Source organism: Littorina saxatilis, linkage group LG16 (genome assembly GCF_037325665.1).
Source record: "Littorina saxatilis isolate snail1 linkage group LG16, US_GU_Lsax_2.0, whole genome shotgun sequence".
Classification (NCBI taxonomy): Eukaryota; Metazoa; Mollusca; class Gastropoda; order Littorinimorpha; family Littorinidae; genus Littorina; species Littorina saxatilis.
In genome coordinates, this window is record NC_090260.1 from 46624692 (window position 1) to 46632443 (window position 7752).

Genomic DNA, 7752 nt, shown 5'->3' on the forward strand with positions numbered 1-7752 from the left:
TGGAATCAGGAACCGACAAGGAATAAGATGAAAGTGTTTTTAAATTGATTTCGAAAATTTAATTTTGATAATAATTTTTATATTTTTAATTTTCAGAGCTTGTTTTTAATACAAATATAACATATTTATATGTTTTTGGAATCAGAAAATGATGGAAAATACGATAAACGTAAATTTGGATCGTTTTATAATTTTTTTAAATTTTTTTACAATTTTCAGATTTTTAATGACCAAAGTCATTAATTAATTTTTAAGCCACCACGCTGAAATGCAATACCGAAGTCCGGGCTTCGTCGAAGACTACTTGACCAAAATTTCAACCAATTTGGTTGAAAAATGAGAGCGTGACAGTGCCGCCTCAACTTTCACGAAAAGCCGGATATGACGTCATCAAAGACATTTATCGAAAAAACGAAAAACCATAATCGGGGATATCAATCCAAGGAACTCTCATGTAAAATGTCATAAAGATCGGTCCAGTAGTTTGGTCTCAATCGCTCTACACGCACGCACACACACACACACACACACACACTCACACACACACACACACACACACACACACACACACACACACACACACATACACCACGACCCTCTTTTCGATTCCCCCTCTATGTTAAAACATTTAGTCAAAACTTGACTAAATGTAAAAATTAGATAGCATGACTAACCTACCTCCCTAAGATTATTTGCAATTGCCAATGAGCTTTGATCATATAAACTAAGAATGTCACAGACCCATGGGTAACCAAGCACCACTAACACCTACACAAAACCACCCCCCCCCCCCCCCCCCCCCAAACAAAATTCAACAACATTCGATTTTCGACTGAATCATTCAGGTACGAATACTTTTTCCTTTCAAACATTGTTTTTATCATGTTTCGTAAGAAATCACTCGATTTATAGCAGTTTCATTCTCAAAACGACAAAAGTGATGTACGTTACTATTTGGATGACGACCATGCACACTTTACCCGTGGGGCTGGGCTCGTCCATCTCGCACGTAGGTGTGAAAGTCCTGTTGTCATTGATAGATCATATGCAAATGACCAAGGGAGACCAGTTAGGTCACGCTTGTCACAACATCTCGGCAAAACGAGAACGTTTTATATTGGTTATAAGTCATTTTTCTTTACACAAAATCAACAAATCGTGTCGATTTTCACGAATCACAGACAAAGCATGCATTGCAAGCAATTTTTTAAATATTATTTTAGACTTAGTAGACTGTGTGAACCTCGAAATCGATCTTTGGCGGCCATCTTACATTTACCGCGGACTGTACGACCGTTTGACTGACCGATACCGAATTTACACAAGGATAATAACGTACATCTCGCATCACTTTTCCAAGCGAAATGAACGAAGTTGGCAGCTCCGTCGAGCTCATTTTTGGTCTCATTAAACACTGCATTCATTTCCTGTCTGGTTTGTATGAAGGATTTACCGGTCGCGCACGTGTTCGGAGTACAGTTCTTACAAAACTGAAAGCACCCAAAATCGCGTAACGCTTTTTTGAGTCACTTGAGAAAAAGTGACTCTATGTAATCGGTCAGTGTTAGTCTGTCCGGCCGGCCGTCCGGCCGGCCGTCCGTCCGGCCGGCCGTCCGGCCGGCCGGCCGTCCGTAGACACCACCTTAACGTTGGACTTTTCTCGGAAACTATCAAAGCGATCCGGCTCATATTTTGTTTAGTCGTGACCTCCAATGACCTCTACACTTTAACGATGGTTTCGTTGACCTTTGACCTTTTTCAAGGTCACAGGTCAGCGTCAAAGGAAAAATTAGACATTTTATATCTTTGACAAAGTTCATCGGATGTGATTGAAACTTTGTAGGATTATTCTTTACATCAAAGTATTTACATCTGTAGCCTTTTACGAACGTTATCAGAAAAACAAGGGAGATAACTAGCCTTTTCTGTTCGGCAACACACAACTTAACGTTGGGCTTTTCTCGGAAACTATAAAAGTGACCGGGCTCAAATTTTATGTGAACGTGACTCCCAGTGACCTCTACACTTTGACGTCTGCTTTGGTGACCTTTGACCTTTTTCAAGGTCACAGGTATGTCTTGAAGGAAAAAAATTGAAACATCATATCTCTGAAACTATTCATCGGATTTGATTCAAACTTTATAGGATTATTCTTTACATCAAATTATTTACATCTGTATTGTGTTGTGAATAGCAATTTCTTCCTGTCCATCTGATGCCTCATATAATATTCAGAACTGCGAAAGTGACTCGATCGAGCGTTTGCTCTTCTTGTTCTCCAGAATGACTAGGTAAGGTTGGAATCACAAGTCTGTTATTCATTGCTTACGGCATAAATTTGCCACCATGTTATACCAAAACGTTCGTCCATTCATCCTCTTTCATCCAACACAAAAATGTTCTTTGCAAAAAAAGTTTATTAGAAGCAGGAGCCTGCCAAATAATTCAAGCGGGCTCTTTCCTTCTTTCGACGCCATGACAGATTCTTGGCCATATTTTTAATTTTCAGAGCTTGTTTTTAATCTAAATATAACATATTTATATGTTTTTGGAATCAGGAAATGATGAAAAATAAGATGAACGTAAATTTGGATCGTTTTATAATTTTTTTTACAATGTTCAGATTTTTAATGACCAAAGTCATTAATTAATTTTTAAGCCACCACGCTGAAATGCAATACCGAAGTCCGGGCTTCGTCGAACATTACCCGACCAAAATTTCAACCAATTTGGTTGAAAAATGAGGGCGTGACAGTGCCGCCTCAACTTTCACGAAAAGCCGGATATGACGTCATCAAAGACATTTATCAAAAAAAAAGAAAAAAACGTTCGGGGATTTCATACCCAGGAACTCTCATGTCAAATTTCATAAAGATCGGTCCAGTAGTTTAGTCTGAATCGCTCTACACACAGACACACACAGACAGACACACACACACACACACACGCACATACACCACGACCCTCGTCTCGATTCCCCCCTCTACGTTAAAACATTTAGTCAAAACTTGACTAAATGTAAAAAGGACATTATGTGTTGCATCCAAAACCGATGTGATTAAAACATTATCAGAAAAGGAAGGGAAATGAATATCCTAAAATCTCCAACTCAGTCACTTCCTACAGATAAATGGAGAGTAAAGTCCAGTCAATCAGCCACCCTCTCGGCCGGATGTTTTGGGGAGGGGGGGGGGGGGGGAACTAGAACAAAGCCCTCTCTGTGGTCAGTCGGCTTTCTCAGGGCCAGCAAAGCTCGCCTCAGCAACACATGTGAAAGTGATTAACTCGCTCCGTACCGGAGGTTTGCTAAGGAATAGAGACAAACTCTTATCTGGCTGGCCAAAAATTGTCAGTTTAAAATGACCTTTCTCTGCTCAACGCACGGGCTATTCGTACTGTATCTCCTCTTGTGCACTTACAAGGCTCTTATGGAGAAAATAAGAGATACCAAAAAAGGTGTGTGTGTACGTGTGTGTGCCCATAGTGTGCCGCGCGCGTGCATGTGTGTGTGTGTGTATGTGTATGTTTGTGTGTCCCAGTGTGTGCGTGTGTGTGCACAGTGTGTGCCTGTGCGTGTGCCTGTGTGTACCGTTTGTGTGTCATTATATATGTCAGTTATAATGTGTGTGTGGAGTGACGGTGTGAATGTGTGTGTGACGGTGTGTGTGTGTGTGTGTGTGTGTGTGTGTGTGTGTGTGTGTGTATGATGTATGCCGGTGCAATGTGTGTGTGTGTGTGTGTATATAAGTGTGTGTGTATGTGTGTGTGTGTGTGTGTGTGTGTGTGTGTGTGTGTGACCGTGCTGAGAGAGAAAGAGAGAGAGAGGAAGCCGATAATCGTTTGAATCTGCAGACTCGCCGAGAGGCGGCCGGGGTTCGGCACCAGGCTGATGAAAACGCAGAATAATTCATCAAAACAACACTCTAACATCAAGTTTTAGAAACCAGAAAAACGTATCGTAACTCCATAAGTTTTGTGGTGTTTTGCGCACTGCTGAAACGCGTTTAACACGACGTGAATCGCCGTGCGTTAACGTAGCGAAAACGTCCAAAACACAGACACCAAAACTCGATGTTTTACCGTGTTTTGCACCCCGCTAAAATCCCAGGGATTTTATTGCGTTACGGCAGTTTTTCTAACTTGATGTGAATCGCACAGGTATAATGCCACAAAATTCAGTTGATTAACTTCATGTTTCATGTTATATGCCACGTTATAGTGCCAAAACGTGACCTTTCGCCCAGTGTATGCGCCTTTGGACGTGCACCAGGGTGCTCCTTCCAGCGGTATTGATCGCCCCCCACACCATGACGCCCCCACCACCATGAACGGGTGCCTCATCCACACAGTTGGGCACGTAACGTTCGTTTACTCTCCGGTAGACCCTCCTCCGACCATCATGTCGCTGGAGCAGGAAGTAGGACTCGTCGCTGAACCACACGTGTCTCCAGTGATTCCGGACGGTCCAGCGAAGGTGCTGGTTGCCCCACTGCACTCGGTTCTGGCGATGGCGGCTGGTGAGGACAGCTCCTCTGTGAGGTCTGCGAGCTCTCAAACCAGCTTCATGCAGGCGGTTCCGCACAGTCTAGTCCGATAATCGGTGTGGCCCGGGGAGAGCCTGGACAGAAGATGAGGCCGACAGGAAACGATTCCGGAGGTGGCGGAGCCGTATGAAGCGGTCGTGAGCAGCAGTTGTCGCCCTTGGTCTTCCCGCTCGTGGCAAGTCAGCAACGGAGCCAGTGGCTTGAAACCTGACCCACAGTCTACTGATGGTGCTCTGGGACACGTGGAAGTGCCTGGCGATTGCACTTTCACTTTGGCCTGCTTGTAAACGACCCAATGCAATTTGGCGGTCTTCTCTGCTCAATCGGGCCATCTTTCGTCGCTGAATTGTCGTCTGATTTCTTTGTGGCGAACAATCCGCTTTTATGGGTTTTGGAAGACATGGTGAGAGCTCAATATTCCCCGAGTTTCACGAGATTACACTGAAGCATGACGAGTGGTCATGCCAAATGAGCAATTTTGACATTGTAGCCACTGATAACGCATGCGTCACGTGCAGAGCTCACTTGTGGCAATGGACGAAAGGTCGACGACCAGATAAACATTTTCTGCAGTTTGGTGGATATCCTTGTAGCCATATAACTAAATTAACCAAATATTACAAGCTATGCGTTTCTTTTTTTGAACAGTATATGAGTTAAAAGAACAATGTTTCCTTTCGACCCCTAAACTATGAGTTAATAGGACAATGTTTCTTTTCGACCCCTAAACTATGAGTTAAAAGGACAATGTTTCTTTTCGACCCCTAAACTATGAGTTAAAAGGACAATGCTTCTCGCATTTCCTTGCACAGGTCTCTTTGGGCTTAAAGTCATGTAGAAAATTATCTAGTTTCATTGACTTTTTTTGCACGGAGTTGAACACTGCAATTTTTCAACAAATTTCAGTCATGGGAATTGTCCGCCAAAAAGGCAAAAGTGTCCACCACAAAAATAAATGGGGGAGGCAAAAAAACTGATTTTAGTGGTAAACTCGGAGCTCAGATAACACCAAATCGTGTTGGTTTTTTTGGAGACCCGGACGCCCCTATTCAAAGCGCCTTTGCTTTGCGCCAGTAACTTGGTGCAAAGCGTCTTCGAATGCTATTTCTTCAAAATGTTCAGCCTTTTTTTACTTTTTTCAATTCCCATTCCTAATATTTAATTTTATCATTGTCCTAGTGGTAGGTTAGCTTAAAAAGTAAGTGAGGCAGACATAGCCAATCACAACTCAGCAAAATGAATAAGCCAAGGTCTTCTTCTTCTTCTGCGTTCGATGATCAGCCAAGGTCAAAAGCTACCTGCCCAGACAGCAACATCAGTTTTGATTTAGCTTTCTTGTATATATGTCTCCTGGTCTTAATTTCACTTGAAGGCAAAGTGTCTCAACTGCTTTAAATCAAGCAGAAATATGAAAGTTGCAAACCATCCAAATATAAGTGTTATATTCACCACAGATTGTCAAAAATCATCAGAAGCATAATACATTTCAGTTTGTGTTTTGTAATAAAAAGAACAATTACACATGAAAATGCAGAAACTGATGCTGACAAAACCTGCAACTGTTTTGTTATGTTGTAATCCGACATTGCTCCCATGGGGTCGCCTTCACGCGGCGGGAGTGTTTATACTAAGCTACCCCACTCCTTTACTTCTCTTCTTTTGTCTTATTTCTGCCTTACCAGTCCTTTCACCTATATTTCCTTCCAAGAAAACTCTCCCTACTATTCCCTGCATTTTTCCAATTCTTTTCTTGTTGTCTTATTTCTACCTGACTGGATCAATCACCTTTATTTCACTTACCGAAAGTCTTCTTTTCCACATCCTTATTTCTCTGCACCCCGCATGTCGTAAGAGGCGACTAACGGATTCTGTTCCTCCTTTTACCCTTGTTAAGTTGTTCTTGTATAGAATATAGTCAATGTTTGTAAAGATTTTAGTCAAGCAGTATGTAAGAAATGTTTAGTCCTTTGTACTGGAAACTTGCATTCTCCCAGTAAGGTCATATATTGTACTACGTTGCAAGTCCCTGGAGCAATTTTTTGATTAGTGCTTTTGTGAACAAGAAACACTTAACAAGTGGCTCTATCCCATCTCCTCCCTTTCCCCTATCCCATCTCCCCCCTTTCCCTCGTCGCGATATAACCTTCGTGGTTGAAAACGACGTTAAACACCAAATAAAGAAAGTAAAGAATCCGACATTTCTGGGCCCGTATGCATGAGGAGGAAGTCAGAAACACTGGAAGTAGAGGCCTCTTTCGGAAGTGGGAACTCCCGAAGTTTAACTTTCCAACTGTTCACCTATGCATGAACGCCGGAGTGGTGACTTCGAGAGTATTCGGTCAAGGTCGCGAAAATTGGGGGAATCCTAACTAGTGCGCATGCGTTTGTTGACGGTAAGCTTGCTACCAGAAGAAACAAATCTCATCGCGAGTTCAAAAAGGCGAAAGTTGAGCGCGCTGTAGTACTAACAGCGCTCTTGCTGTTGTTTTTGGAATGGTTAAACGAAAGGGTCGGTTCAAACCTGTGATGGATTGTCTTGGAATCGAATGACTGCCTATGACAAATGACTTTGTTGGCCTGAATGTTAGGAGAAGAATAAAGGATTATGTTGAACTTTTTTCTTTTTTTGTGTGACCTCAGTTGCATGCCGGCAGCATCAACCCTTTCTTTTCTTTTTTTTGTCTTTTTTTTTGCGGAGAGTATCCCTCTTCATTGATCTTTATTTTTCTTTTCTTTTTTTCTGCATTTTATATTTAATGTTTCTACTTTAAATGTACCTATATCGTTAACAAAACTATTTCTAAATGTACTTTTTAAACAAGTTTTCTATATAACAATTCCCTTTCAGAAATGCATACAATATCCAGAGGGGAACCATATCTATAAATACCAACACATATTTTGGCTATCACTATCAAATAATTAACATAACTTATTATTGCCTTAAAACTTTGTAAATTTTCAAACACGCCCAAAAAACTTCCTTTACGGTAATTTTTACTAATCATATTATATTTACAAATCACTTTATCCTCAACGCATTTCCAAATGAACATAATTGTTGGGCAAAAAATAAATAAAAAATTCAGTATAATCAATTTCGTTCTCACAGTTATGTACAACAATTACTGTATGTTGAACTTGTGTTTAATAATTTTATACCGGTAAAACTGTTGGACAAACATAGATTGGTTATAGGGAAAATTTG